The sequence below is a fragment of the Sciurus carolinensis genome, chromosome 13 (assembly GCF_902686445.1).
Source record: "Sciurus carolinensis chromosome 13, mSciCar1.2, whole genome shotgun sequence".
Taxonomy (NCBI): Eukaryota; Metazoa; Chordata; class Mammalia; order Rodentia; family Sciuridae; genus Sciurus; species Sciurus carolinensis.
Genome location: NC_062225.1, coordinates 31439534 through 31455904, shown reverse-complemented (window position 1 = coordinate 31455904; position 16371 = coordinate 31439534).

The following is a 16371-nucleotide window of genomic DNA, read 5'->3' as shown; positions in this document are numbered from 1 at the left end:
TTATCATGGTTTTTCCTACTACTAGTAATAGAGGACCAACATGTATAATCAATGGTGTTTATTGGCATTGATGGTGCTACTTGATGTCCTATTTCCATAAGTGACTTCCTTTGATTCACCTGAGTAGGATTTGTAATGCTTGAGGTAAATCTATGATTAGTATACTTTCCTATTGACCTGAACCTCAAAGATTAGTTTTCTTCAGTGAACTTTTGGTTCAGGATGAGGCTTCCCCAAGTTTTCATTTACTGTTACTGAAGTCCTTGTATGAAGGCCCTAGCTCAGGTAATTCCAACAGACCAGGCTCACTCAATATGCCAATCAAAGAGAAAAACAGTGGTTAAAGGCAATTTCTTTTCGAGCTTTAATTAGTGTGGCCATGCTGGGAAGAACAGACATAGGAGTACAAGGACCTAAAATCTATCTTCAATGGATTAACACAAACTTTGAGGTTTTATAGAAAAGGAGAACAAAGACAAGGGTTGGGGGTTTGTAGAGCTGAGGAGTTGCACAGCTGGTAGAGTAAATCATCCTGGTCAGACATGGTCTAGTTGGTTATTATTCCAGGGCTGTTTCTGCAAGGTGTCTGTAGAGAAATGCTTATCATTTGAGGGAGCATCCAATTTCCATGAGGCTATTGCTCCTGTTTAGCGTAGAGTTCAAGCTCCTGTCATGGGGCAATTGTTCTCATTCATGGAGATGATATCATTATCGGTTGATATGTCTGCAAGGCTCTGCTCTTCCTGGAATCCAAAGTGCCTGCCTGTTATTCAGATCAATGACTGGAGACTTCAAGGTGCCACTCCAGGAGTCTGGCAATTGAATATCTCTGCAAATCTTGAAGATATCTTAGTTACTCTTATCTTAGTATCTTTTAGTCTTGAAGAGGGACAAGACAGTTTAGGTAGATTCAGGCTAAAAAAAAAAACCTTGAATTAAACTCATTAAGAGATTAACAGGCCTACGTGCAGAGCTAGCAAGAATCTTACCCAAGGCTTAAGGTAATAAAGGAGACAGATACCGAAAGAAGGCAGAGATGTCTAGTTTTCAGGTACACACTAGGCATCTGCTAGCTCCAGTGAAGAGTCGGTGCTTTTAGTAAAAGCAGTTCTGAATTCTCTATTTGAATATCCTTAACCAGATCTCCCTTTTAGAGTTTAAAGGTAAGTTTAGGAATTCTCATTAAGCTACCAGAAAGAATTAAATGAAGTTTTCCCTGTTGCATTCACAAAACTGATAAGAGATTAAACATACCCAGAATGATAACTTCAGCATCTGAAAATGTCATTTAACTAAATGTTGTTTATTTGGGGAAAATGGATTCGCATTGCTGATGATTTCATCTTTCAGAATTTCATGGAAATAAGATCCTGCTGCATAGAATATCATTAAAAGTAATGTGGAAAGAATGTGTTGGAAGTGAGGATCAACACAACAGTTTATAAGGATTGATGACATCATCTGAGATCTCCATTATGTTCAGGAATAGTTGGGTAGAGTTAAATAAACTGGGAAACTGGGAATGCAAAATTACTTCCAAAGGGGAAATATATGGAAAGAGAAATTAAAATTTGTGGAAAATAAATGTGAATTTTTTTTTCTGTTGTTCACACCTGAAGAAAGACAGTTATCAAAGAAAAAAAAATCTTGACATTTGATCAAATGACGATAGACCTCTTAAAACAAGATGGATCATTATAGTAAAACGAAATAGTGACTCAAAAACAAAAAAAGCAATAAGCAAAGAGCTTAAACAGAGAAGCTTATACTTTCCTCAGGTTTTAGGCATACTCTACTTCAGTGTATTTTGGAGTTGTTTTGAAGATATCCTACCTTGAGGATGTTTGTTAAATGGCTGAGGCAGGAGGATTACAAGTTCAAGGCCAGGCTCAAAAACTTAATGATACCCTGTCTCAAAATAAAAACACTAAAATGGGTTGGGGGTGTGGCAGATGGCCTCTGGGTTCAGTCCATAGTATTGAAGCAACAACAACAACAAAAGGAATTATAATTTTGAGATTTGCCTTTAAACTACTAAGCTATTAAGCTATAATGTCTAAGTATGGGGACCCAGACATCTGTGACTCTAATGGACACTTTAGACAATCTCAGCCACACTGAAGTTGAGGAATCAATATCACCCTTCCCCATTGGCCCAAACCTTCCTCCATTCTCTAAGTAAGGATTTGCTTAGCAATACCTATGGAAAAGGCACTGTTATGGACTGAAGTGGGTCTCTCACCAATTCAAATACTAGTGTTATAACTTCCATTTTAATGTAGGCTTGAAAGAGGTAATAAGGTTAAATGAATCCAATTTGATTGTCCTGATCCAATTTGATTAATGTCCTTATAAGAATAGAAAATTTGAACACCAAGAGATAGTAGAGATGCCAGTATACAGAAGTGAGACCATGTGAGCACAGTGAGAAGGTGACTAACAGCAAGTCAAGGAGACAAGTCACAGAAAGAACCAAACCTACTGAACTCCTGGTCTTAGACTTCTAGCTTCCATAATGGGAGAAAGAAATTTCTGTTGTATAAGCCACCCAGTATGTAGTATTTTGTTATGGCAGCCCTAGCAAACCAATACAGGCACTGAGATGATGGAGATCTATCTTTTAGGAACACTTGTCTTAGAATAAGAAAGGGTCAAACCACACACAAAATTCAAATGAAGCAAGAACAGAGTATGGTAGATGCCAGAGGAGAGAAGTGACAGTGATGTGTGTGAGTGTGTGTGTGTGTGTGTGTGGGGGATACCCATTCACTAAGCTTGTTCCATGTGTCAAGTATTTTATGTAAGCTATAAAATTGAGTCCATTGACCCAAAGAGTTAAGCTCTTTTATCATCAGCATTCTATAAATTTGGCAATTGAAGCTTAGAGATCATGAGTACTTAGCAAAAACCCACACAGCAAAAAGAGGCAAAGTCAGGACTTAAACCCACGTTTCTCTGTTGTGATAGCTGATATTGTAAAGAAATCAGGTGGACTTTGTACTATTCAGAAGTTCAGGGCAGGAGGCTGGGGCCCTGTGATTGGACAACTGAGAATGCAGTGGCCTAATCATAGTACTCAGCTGCTGACCTCATTAGTTTGGAAATGGTTGATGACAAGATTTGGAAGAGCTCTAATCTGGTGCTGGAACTGTGTCATAATAGGACTGCTAAGATGCTTAAAAGAGTCCTGGAAACACCATCTCAAGCCCTGGGGCCTCACCTAAAGTTTAAACACAACCCTACCTGTTGGCCCTCCTTAGAGTCCTTCTAAGCCCTTCTGCCTTCTTGTAAGGAGGCAGAGTGATAAAAATACTAAGCTTGACCAGAGACTCTCTCCCTTAGGTAATGATATCTTCGAAAGCAGAAAAAAGAATTCCAATATGGTGCAAACAAGTTTGTAAAATTAGACAATGGAAAAGAAAAAAAACATTGAGCTTGGTGGCTTAAGGGGAGTCAGCAAAGCACAGTGCTCACAGGAGCAGTTGTTGGAATCAGATTGCTGGGGTTTGAAATACTGGCTCCATCGCTGTACAGTAACTTTGCAAGTTATTAATCTAAGACACACTTTCCTCACCTGTAAAATTGAAATTATAGTAACATCTACTTCACTTAATTCTGGATATTAATTCTTAATAGTTCTGGAATCATTTAATTTTGTTAAAAAAATTAAATGAAACAGTATTGCAAGGATTAACGAACAGCGGAAGTGAAGACGGCGATGTCAGGTGAAGCTTCCTGCAGCATCTGCAGAAGGCAGGCAGGGGAGAAGCAGGCAATGGTGCATACTGAAGAGGAGTCAGGATCCTGCTCACTTCTGTTCTTTGCTTTTCTTCTTCCCATGCCTTCTGCTACATTTTAAGTGCTGGTTTCCTCTTTGAACTCCTTCTCAGGAACTTCTATTTGTTCAATTCATTAATTAATTGATTCGCCTGTAATCCTAGAGGATTGGAAGGCCGAGGCAGGAGGAGCCTGGGTTCAAAGCCAGCTTCAGCAACTTACAAGGCCCTAAGCAACTTAGTGAGACCCTGTCAAAAAAAAAAAAAAAAAAAAAAAAAAAAAAAAAAAAAAAAAAAGGAAGAAAAAGAAAAAAAAGAAAAGGGCTGGAGATTTGGCTCAGTGTTTAACGTACCTGGGTTTTATCCCTGATATTAATACTTCTACTACTAATAATGATACTGATTAATTAGTTAACTCAATAATATATTTTTTCATTTATTCATTAAGCAAAATTGTTGAGCACCAGTCTTTTTTGAGGACTGGTGTAGTAGAATCGGTTTTACTTCTTGTGAATAATACAGCTAACATTTCTGCACTATCACTTATGTTTTAGGAAGACCTCTTAGATACATTGTCAAGTCTGGATGCCAGAATAGTTCTGGAAACATCCTCCCTTTTTCCAGGTAATGGAACCAAGTCTAATTTCTACACAACTATTATCTGGGATTGCTTGGGAGGGAGTTTACTCTGACTGTGCTGAGCAGTGTGACTCAAGTGGTAGCTACACCAAGTTGTATGAAATGAGTTCCCCAAGAACACTGTAAACACAGTGTTGGGACTTAAGGTAGAGAAAAGTCACATCTGGACAAAGTAATCAAGGCCTAATGGAGGAGGAAGGGATGAAATTATAATTTGAACAAAGAGAAGAAAACCCTTAACTTCATTTCTCTAACCTGAAAAACAAAAGTATGTTAAATCTGAGGTCTGAAGTGAATTCTAATGACATAAAGAGCAGACAGCTTGTGCTTCTGTGTGCCAAAGATCATGTGTCCTATTGATGATAAATAGATGAAATTCAATCTATTTATCAGCCAAGCTCTGTTTTGTTCCTTGTTTATTGCTATTCAAGCAATCAAGTTTTAAATAAAACACGGAAAGAGAAATGCAATGTGCTGCCAAAAGAAATAAATCAAATTTAATTAGTTTCCAGGTACACGCCTCTTATTCAGGCCCCCAGCAGGCTTTCTCTCTGGTCCCTGTCAATATGAAAAATGGGGACTGACCAAGTTAATGCAGATACTCAGAGGGCAAAGACAAACAGGTGTACTTCCAAGAGTTGAGAAAAAAAAAATTGGTTTTGCTGATGGTTTATAAAATTAGATTTTTGTGCGTTTTAAAAGCAGGGGAGCAGTTAGTTTCCTAGAATGCTTTTTCTGAAGTAATCATGAAAATAATTAGCCACTTTACATAACCATTATCAGTTGATGATATAATTGTGTAGGAATAGAAAGCATGCCATTGATTATTACCCTTTGGATAAAAAAAACCCCACATTTTTCTTTCTAAATTAGCCTCATTCAGAGCAGAAGAAAACACAAAACAAATAGCTGAGCCATGATGTAATGTTAGAAACACTTTAATTTATGCCACTTTTTCTTTGATGTTTAAAAATCCCAAGACAATTCATTCACATCTTATAAGTTATGATGGCAGACCAAGATCAGCTTTCTCATTTTCTGTGCATGACATACACATAACTTGGGGAGGAAACAAAACTTCTATTGAATAAATTTGCCCTTGCTTCTCTATTAAACTGAAGATGACAAGAACTTACCTTTAACAAAACATATACTTACTCGGCATAAATAAGTTTTTAATTTATAAAATGGGCAAAAGTCTCTCTTTTGTCTTGTTTGTTTCTGAACATTGCTTAGTACTGCAGATTTTCCCCCAGGGTTTTTATCTGTGAAGTGCAGTAGCTCATTTGCATACTTCTAGCCTCATGAAAATTTAAGGGTACAGGACCTAAGTGACTCATGTTCTATTCTATTTGACATTCAGGCTACAAACAGCCCCTGGATCAATCAAATATTTTGTTTATTTTCTTATTCATTTTAGTCATTTGATGGACAAAAATTGTGCATCCAATTAGAAAGCTCCACAGTGAGTCAGAATTATTCTTCATATGAATGATGTGGACTCTTTCATTGTTTCTAAATAAAATATGTGTTTTTGTTTGTATTATGTTAGTATCAATGTTCTCTGAAGCTCTTCTTTAAAATATAATGATTTTAATACATTTCTATTTTTGTAATTACCTGAAGAATCTCCAAGTAAATTTATTTTCTTAATTGTGGACTTATTATACATCTATGTACTATATAACCCCAGACTATAAACAGGGTTAAGTTTGGTTTTGTATTCAGCATGGTTGGAGCCAAGGTAGATAAATTATGATTAAATGCAGGTAAATTTTTGTTTTAAGGGAAAAATAGTCTTGAGATGTTACATAGAAAAATGGATACTTGATAAATTGCTTTTGTGATTTGGATTAGAGGTGATTTGGATTAGAGGAATAGTAAGAGAATGATGAGAGAGGAAGCAAAGGACAGTGCATTTGTTCCAGGATCTAAAGGGGAGTTGGTGTCACTGTCAGTAACTACCTATCCCCTCACTGGATCTCTGTAGACAGACCATAGTGAAATGGCATTGAATAGGGGTGTAGGGCAGGGGTAGAAAAATCTTGAATGCATATTTGAACACTGTTGTGCAATGAGCTTGTGTATAGCTACATGATATAACTGAAATAAGAAATGCATCTTGGAACTCTACACCTGGGTTTGTATTTGATGCCTTGTTTTATATTTATTAATTTTTTATATACAAGTAACTTCAAAGAATGGAGTCCAAATAATGAATAACAGCGAAATATTTCTGGTGCTATACCTCTTTGGAAAGTTCTGGTTCTGTGTGTTTGGGTAAGGCATGTACTTAGTTATGGTCAATGAGTTGTATACAGAAGAGGTAAGTATACTTTTTATACTGGACCATTAATTTCCAATTCAAGATCTTTCAGAAGTTTCTTTTGACCTACTCTGTCAACTTGGGTTCCTCAGAGAACAAAGTTCCCAGTTCCTCTCCAACATATGAAGGATATGTGGTGTTAATTGCCAGTAAACATTTACTTTTTTAAGCTTCCAGGATCTTGGTCTTGATTTCTAGCAGTGTAATCTAGATTATCTAGCAGAAAAATCTCCCCAATTATGTTTTTAGATTTTCCAGTTTCTAGACCAACTCTGGTTCCAACAGCCTTAATATCCTCTCCAATAGAGCAAGATTTAATTCCTGCTTCAAGATGTAGAATCTGTGACTTATTTTATTACCCAAAATATCATGTCTATCTATGTAACTCTGGTTACATTGGGTCCTTATGTTCTATTTTCCCCTCTCTCATCCATGGTTTTCTATAGATTTGCCATCATCTTTGGCTGTCAATGGTTATTCTTCCAGCCCATCTCTTTCGGAGGCCCAGAGCTCTCGTAGAATGACCACTTTTTGTTTGTTTGTTTGTTTGTTAAAGAAAGGGAGTCTTGCTAAGCTGCCTAGGATAGTCTTAAATTCACCACGGTCCTTCTGCCTCATCCTCCTGAATAGCTACAATTATAGGCACACACCAGCAAACCCACACCTGCCTTTACCTTAGGCAAGTCTGGAGTTCTTCCCTTTTTTTCCAGCACAAGTTGTTGAAGTTCTGCTTTCTTTGGAGAGAATTTCCAAATTTACCACTATCAACTGGTCTGATTCCTGGCTGGATAAAGTGTCTAATTGGAAGCATTGGTGCCAACTAGTGCTAAAACAGGTTCTGTGTAAAAGGTTCTTCTTTGGACTTGGAGCTTGGCCTGTGCAGCTGTGTCTCTAGAGTCAAGTGCTGAAGTCGTATCTCTTTTCCAACACTGGATTTACCAGAGTGCTCAGTTCTGGGTTGGCTTCTGGCTCCTTCTTCTTCATGCTGGTTCCATATGGTAAAGTGTGACCCACGATGAGTAAGAAGCAAGTTTAGAATGGAGAAAAGAGTCCCTGAAGAACTAACCTGTAAATAGAAAACTTGATAAACAGCCATGGCAAAGAGCATGAATACAAGGTCAGGAAAGAGGAAAAGAGAAAAAAAAAATCAGGTTCTGAATGTTCAGAGTCAAAAGAGAGCCTGGTCGAAGCCCCTGACCAGAGCCCAGCAAGGGAATTTGAGACAAGTGACTGCCATTATGGTATTGGTCTCTAGAGTGCTAGATGAGGAACCTAGGAAAGACCTTCACTGGTTATACCTCCAGGGAACTTAGAGAGGTCAATATGGTCCTCAAGATAATAGGAGGACAGAGCTGGGGATATGACTCAGTGGTAGAGTGCTTGCCTAGCATGCACAAAGTCATGGGTTCAATCCTCAGGACTAGGGGGAAAAAGCTAGAAATAGGGTAAATATGTTCAAAAGGAAAGCTAAAATAGGCAGCCAGTAAGTGTGCATGTAACAGAGCAGAAACTGCATTTCCAATTCTAGCATTCTATTTAGACCACTGTTTCTCAAACTGACACATCCATTGTGCCAGCATCATGGGGTGGGGGCAGGCAGACACTATGAATAGATGGATCTGCTGAATAAGATCACCTAGATTGCTCAGATGAATACAAGAAGATCCCACTGCCCACTAGAAATGCCAGACTCCCATTGTCAAGGAATCTAATATCAAAAAGGGCAGATAATAGTACAAAAACTATTAACTTAGTTGAGTGAAGCCAGTGTATATGCAGAAACCGATACATGTGAGGAAGAACATAATTTATGAAAGCATTCTTTATCTTAAACTTTGGTTTCAACATGCAAAGAGGGAAAAGGTCAAAGGTGAGAATAAAATAGTTAAAAGGTGAGCACTTGTAGATAAGACAAAGCATGGTATGGGAACTCACAGGAAGAAATATTTATTTCGAATTAAGAGACCATGTGAAGTTTTAATTAAAGAGGGCATTTAAGTTGATGAGTTTTTAGAATAGGGAATTATGGAAGGGGAAAGATTTTCTCAGAGGAAGAGAGAGCATAATCAAAAACAGGTGGGAAAAAGTGACACTAGTGTTACTGCCTCTACCAGTGTCTCCCAAATGTTGCTTCACAGGGTCAGGTCATGATTACTGCCAACATGTAGCTTATTAAAAGATTGCCAGGGTCCCAGGCATGAGAATTTTGGCTTAGTATTTGAAGCAGGCCCCAGGAAATCATACTTTTGAAAGGTTCCACATATTACATTAGGAATTTTATGAATGAGCTGAATCTTCTTTGGTGGTGTTAAAAAGAAATGTATTTAAAAGACACTGTATAGCAGCATCATTATTCACAGTAACCAAAAGGGGGAAACAATCCACACATCCAACAGCTGAAATACAAATAACCAAAAAGTCATACAATGGAGTACCACTTAACAATGAAAAGAACCAAAGTAGTTATATGTGCGAAAACATGGTTAAACTTCTTATGCTCAGTGAGAAAAGCCAGATGGAACAAACCATATAGTGCATGATACTATTCATGCGAAATATCCAGAAAAGGCAAATATAAAAAGACAGAATGAAAATTAGTAGTTGCATGGGCTGGGGAGTTGTAATAAGAATTAAAAGCAAAATGAAACACATATTTTGGGGAGATGGAAATACTGAAAAATTGGATTGTAGTGATGAATGCATACCTATGTAGATTTGAATAAAAAGGTGAATGTTATGATAAATGAATTACACCTGAAGAAAACCATTTAAAATATGTACTATATATTATGACATGTGGCTCAGAAGCTGCCCACAAAAATATTTCAAACCATACGTAGCACAGGTCCATTGTAACAGACACCTTGCCTTGGACACCACAGCAGTGCCTCTCTTAGACATCTGAAATTTTCCAAACATGCCTCTCTTATCTGCCTCTTCAAAATCCTGACCAAAGACTAAGTGGGTAGATGTGGTGGTCAGCATACCTAGGTCTCAGGCCCAGGCTGTAGCAGCAAGAGAGGTGGGAAATGAGTCTGTAGCACTGACTGCTTCCATGATGGCACTATGTTCTCTCCAGGTTTATCTGTGGAAATCTAATCACAGCATGAAGGCTTTTATGTAAAGCAGTCAAACTCCCCATGAGATTCTGATTCACAACCAATTCAAGGGACCAGGGTACCACAGACAAGCTCTTTTAGGGTGTATTTTCTGATATATATGTATGTTTATGTATGTGGTGTATGTGTGTATTCCAAGTGAACTAGTATAGCCAGAACATAGCTAGCAAAGAGAATATTAGTGGAAGTTATATGTAGGGGTTGCTCCAAACTGAGATGGCAATCTTCAATCAGTTATGAACTGGTCAACAAATAGGATGCCTCTCTCTCACTAGTACCTGCTAATGTTCATGAAGAAGTGGTATAGGCCTATACAAAGACAAGACTGAATACATCACATGTTCAACTTTTCTAACACTCCTCCCTCTTGAAGACTTTCGCTCAGGAAGATGGAAGCAGATGATGTATTTCACAAAGAAAAATGAGAAAATCATGGTCAAAAACAAATAAGTAATGCCAATCCTATGCATAAGTCAAATAAATGTTATCTCATACTAAATTCCATAGTTTTCTCTAATGAACACTTAACTATTAAAATATCTTACTAAGATTCAATAAATGTGATCATCTTTTTAGTATTAGCATTGCCATTAAAAAAAAAAAAGCTCTTTTCGTATGACTTTTATGAGACACTGAACTACATTTCTAGCACAAACTTATGTTCTTGTTGGCTAGTCTGTCCTTTGCTTTAAAAAGTAGTGAGATTAGAGATCATAGAAGCAGTGTGGCTGGCCTTGAGCCTAGAAAGGATTTTGACAAGGAAAAGTAGGGATGAAACAATTTTGAAAAGGTTAGTTTACACAAATACTCAAAGAGGGATCAGAGCAAGTGAAGAAGTGGCAAATACCTTGTTGTCACATTTTCTCTGACTTTTAAAGATATCAAAGTAATGTCCTCTAAACCATCTTGAGTACCTAACATCATAAGTGTCTCCTGATGTATCTATTGTTTAAATTTATTCCACTTAGAGTATTTCAGAACTCCTCTAATACCCACATTCTTCGTAACCTTTATTTCAAACTGTTTGACATCCTAGTGGGTTTTGAATACCAAAAATAACATGCATTACTCTGGAATGGAGCATAAGAGAGAGAAGAAATATTCATTCAAATTACCAGGGAAAGTATACAAAAATGCTTTCCTTGTATAGCTTGAAAATGAAAACCAAATTTTCCTGACTACCAATGTGCAAGCACTAGAAGATTCAGTAGTTACTTTTTAAGACGGAGAAAAGAGATGTTTAAGCTGGAAATGATGAAAGACTTTTTAATTAAAGTAGCATGAAAGATGGCTCTGCAATTTACTCTGATTGTTTTTTTATCATGCACTCTTTCCCAACATCAGTAAATCCTGAGGAGGTTGTGAAGCCAAGTGCTCCATCCCTTTGCCTGTCTTGGTTTCTAAGTATTTCCTCTTCATTACAATGCATTGCCTGTAAGAGCCATCCAATTTCTTGTGTCCTTTCCACTCTTTGGACCACAATGATTATGAATGGGCCTGGATAATAGCACTGACTCTCTCTCTGTCCTACTTTTAAAGATAACTGTTGTTCCTTACCGCTGTAAATAGGCATGCCATGCAAACACAAGACAGGCTTTCTTGTGTGTACTCCTTAATTTCATCCAGAAAGGTAGACAGTCCCTACACACCCAATTTCAGCAAAGCACTTGTGGTATTTGATATAAAAGAAAGTGTTTTCAAATTACCCAGAATTCAGGAAATGAATCCCAAGGTCAAGAGTATGATGCTATTATGGCTGCTTAAATCCAGTTTATTTGTTCTGCTTATTTGAACTTTAGACTGAACTAAGGGTCTGGCATCAAGAGAGCAGGGGCGAACTAGTTCAAGAGTGGTTAACAACCAGAAGAATGAGAAGTTATACTCCATTTATGTGTGATGTGTCAAATGTATTCTACTGTCATGTATAACTAATTAGAACAAATAAAGAAAGTAGTGCGTTTTTTTTTTAATATCCACCTGCTTAGGTACTGTGCCGTAGAATGGAAAATTAGGAACGAAAATGATCCTTCCCTAAACTCCTCCAAACATTGTTTACTGCCTTAGATCTCTTGAACCAAAGCCCTCTTACAGCATGTATACTCTCCTTTCTACATGTTTACATTAGTTCATTCTTCCCTCCTTATCTTCTGTTTCCATGTGCCCCCCTTTTTTATCTATTTAGATTCTATCCATTCTTTAGCATCCATATTCAAACCAAATCTATTCAAGATGTTCATCACTTTCACAGGACCTATAGACTTTATAGATAATTTGGCATGTGCTTAGATGTTGGTTATGTTATTATCTAAGTATTTCTGGTGAATCATCCTTGTCTCCTAAGCATTAATGAAAGCTCTATTCTAAAAGGAAATCTCTCTTCCCTTCATTAGAATAACCAAGGGGATTTCATAAAGGAGTGTCACAAATACTTGATACATTTTGATATCAAATTTTTAAAATTGAAAAAAGTATACAATATTAGGCTATTAGAGTTAAGAAGTTGAGTGAACCTCTCAATTAATATATTGTTTTTTTTTTCATTTCCACATCACTGACAGGTGTTCCTCTAGGCTTGGATGGATGAAACACTACCATCGATGAGAAATGTATTGAATTTCAGGATAGCTTATTTAATTTTTGGACAGCTTTAAATGCTATAAAATCTTCCCAATTATCTTCCTAATTATAACCTAAGGCCCTCTTCAGTGGCTTCCATTCACTGACCTAATTTGCTTTCAGAAATGATATAAAATAATTTAAATTCTCTTTTTTTGGTAACAATATGTATTAAAATTCTTCTGAAAAACAGAACCAATAAGATATGTGTGCATCAGTGGAGTTTTGTTCAGTTGTGAAGAATGGAATTACGTAATTTGCAGGAAAATGAATGGAACAGGAGTGCCTCATGTTGAGTGAAATAAGCCAGACTCATAAAGTCAAGGGTTGTGTGTTTTCTCTCATATGTGGAAGTTAGAGAGAAAGAAGTGGGGGGAAAGGACCTCACGAACATAGAAGGGAGACAAGTAGAATAGACGAAGGGATCAGAGGAAGGGAGCAGAAAAGGGAAAGGGAAAATACTGGGGAATGAAATTGATCAGATTATGCTATGTGCATATAGGAATATGTCACAATGAATCCCACTGTTATACATAATCTTAATGCACTTAAAAAGAATGAGAGATTATGAAGGGTTGGCTCACAAGATTATGGGACTGAGCATTCCCTTGAACTGCCCTACGGTAACTGGAAGCCCAGGAAACCTAGCAGTGCACTTCAGGTCAGCCCAAAGCCCAGGGAACCAGGGAACCAATGATATTTCTGTCTAAGCTCAAATATCTGAGTACCAGTACCATTGATGTCCAAGTACAGAAGATGAATGTCTGAGTTCCAGTAGAGTTAAATGAAGATAGTGAGAAAGAAAGAGTGAGAGAGAGATTCCATCCCTCTTCCACCCCTTTGTCCTATTCAGGGTCTCAACAGATTGCATGGTGACTACACATATTGGAGAGGGTCATCTTCTTTATTCAGTCTACTGAATCAAATACTAATGTCTTCCAGAAACATTGTTGCAGATGTGCACAGAAGTAATAATGTTTTACTAGACAGTTAGGCATTTCTTAACCTGTTTTAGATTGATATGTAAAATTAACCGTGATACAATATTTCAGATATTTGAAGAAAGCATGCTGTATTGCCAGGCACTTGATCAGGTAGAACCCATCAGCAGAGGAACAAGCACTTGTCTTCACCATCAGGCAACTCTAACTCATCACCCCCAATGAACATGAACTTCAGCTCAGGTGGAGGGATGCTTGTTGAGTATTCCATTGCACACAACTTTGAATGAACACTTGATGGCCACATGTTTGGATAGAGAGAAGTGATATGCTGCTGAAGCCTCTGCACAAAAAGAAAGCTCTGGGAATGTGAGTCCTTTCCTCAAAGGAGATATGAACTTCTTTTACAGTCTCTTGTCCTTGTCTCAGAACAATGCTGCTTGCCAATGCATGAGCAGCTATAGCCTTGATTTCACAAGAGTCCTGCAAGACAGCCATGACATTAGAGGTTAGAAGAAGCCCAAGCATATTTAAAGTTGACATGAAATTTTTCGATCAATGGAATAAAACCTATGAAGACAAAAATACATCTTAATAGAGGTTTAATAAATTGGTTTTAGTGATGAGGGGCATATTGAGGTGCATTCAAAGTGCACTGGCCTTACATTGTGCAGATTAGACATTTTTTTTAAATTAACTTAAATGAGTTCTTGAGTACATAGTTCTGTTTCTTGCATTGCAAAATAGGAAAACTAGAGTGGGTGACCATCAAGGTTGCTTGCAGCTGTGATGTTCCCTTTGGGTTTTTGTTTGTTTGCTTGTTTGTTTTTTGTTTTGTTTTTGGTATTGGGATTGAACCCAGGGGCATTTTACACTTAGCTACATCCATGTATGTATGTATGTATGTATGTATTTATGATAGGGTCTTGTTGAGTTGCTTAGAGCCTTGCTAAGTTGCTGAGGCTGGCATTGAACTTGTGATCCTCCTGCATCAGCCTCCTGTGTCATTGAATTTACAGGCATGCTCCACCATGATAGGATGACATTTCCAGTTTGTAAGCACACTCTGGAATTCTTTTAATCACTCCTTCTGCATTTTGGAAAAGTTTTTTCATTCACTGAGAGAATGAAGCAAAATTCCTATTGTTGCCTTAACAAACACAATCAATCTGCTCCTGAAAAATTCTATGAAAATCATCTCATAGTGCTTACCTGTTTTCTAAACTTTCCTAGAATCTGACCTGTTTCATGTACCAAATTATCTATGGTGTATTTCACATCTTATTTGAATTAAAAGGGACTTTAGAGATTCTAAGTCCCTTTTTTTTATAGTTCTGACATATTGAGTCCTAATTCATGATTTCTTTTCTACCATTATTTGCCAATGCAATTTTTATGAAATATTTTTGCAGTGTTAAAGACCATATTCCAATTTACTTGTTTTATATACTTGGTAAATCCTATGGTGGTGAACAACCTCCCCATCTCTGATTCTAATTGCAATTATCCAGGTGTTATAGGTCTTTAAAATTCTACTTTTTCTATAGCTTCTTGCTTAATTGAAGGAAAAGAAAAATAAAAACCCTGATGGAAGGGTAATCAAAGCTTGAAATATGCATTTAGACTTCTTAGAGTAGCTGAATTCACAGACTAATTCATCATATGTTCATCATCCTGGTTCATCATATGTTCTGTGCCACGCATTTCCGTTTGGAAGGGACTGACACACAATCGTGTGTCTTTGGGCCCAAGTTGGTATGAGAAGGTAATGTGTGCCAAACTCATTTTCCTTTCCATAGAGTGGAAGAGGCAAAGGTATAAAAGACATAGCAAATCTGCAGCCTTACAGGTTAAAATTATGAAAACTCCTGTCCCTGGACAATGGGGCCTTGCTCATTCTCAGTCATGAAAAAAAAAAAAAGAAAGAAAAGAAAAGAACAGACATTTCTCAATGCTATTGCAATTTTATTACCTGAAATACCTGTTTCTCTAAATAAGACTCTAAGGCACAGTGCCTGTGAGGTACTTTATAATACTTTCACCCTGTGCCATTTTACAACAAAATTTCTGTCCAGTTTTGAGATTATGAGAGGTTGTTTTGTTATTTCCCTATGGACAGAACAAAGTGATGCAATAAAATTTCAGCAACATGTACTTATAAACAACATTAAGAGATCTGTCCCAATTGTGGAAATTAGGAGACACCAGAGGTTCTGGCAATCTATAAAACTACATTTTGAGGACCAGTGTATATAAATTTTGGAACTGAGTTTGTCTCCATTTACTTTGGATATTGGGTTGGGAAAGAAATTACCTTCTTCCTCTCTTGATCCATATTTACCCCCTGCTTTCCTTTTCCAATTTCCAGAAAGATATCAAAGACGAAGGGCAAAACTTCATTTTTTGCATGGAAGTCTGGGATGTTTCTTCCTGCAAAATACTTTTAACACAAACACATTCTGTACATTGAAAAACTTTAAATTTTTTCTTTTATGATGTGTGCATGTGCACAAAGTCATCCATTCAATTTCAAGGTCTTTAGCTCAAGTAAAGTTATCTGAAATGTGTGAGAAATGTTAGTAGAAGGACCTTATCTATAATGGTATTAACTTAATCAGTTCAATGATTATGTTAGATACTCCACTATGTGTTAGTGCCTGGTTTGGTATTGGAGATTAAAACTGTGCTAAGTAGACATTGACCTATATAAGCAAGAAATAGCTAGATACAGTGTGATAAGTGCTGGAGTGGAGGCCTTTTAGTTGTTATAGGACTTAGAAGATGGCCACCTAACACTGATCAAAGCATGAGTGTGTTGTAAAGGAACCCTGTTTATTTCCAGGGGTGTTTTAACTCAAATAACTAACAAATGAGTATATATTCACATAATGGAACATTATGTATTTATGATATACATATTCATTTATTCATTTATTCTCATGGAAAAATATTCA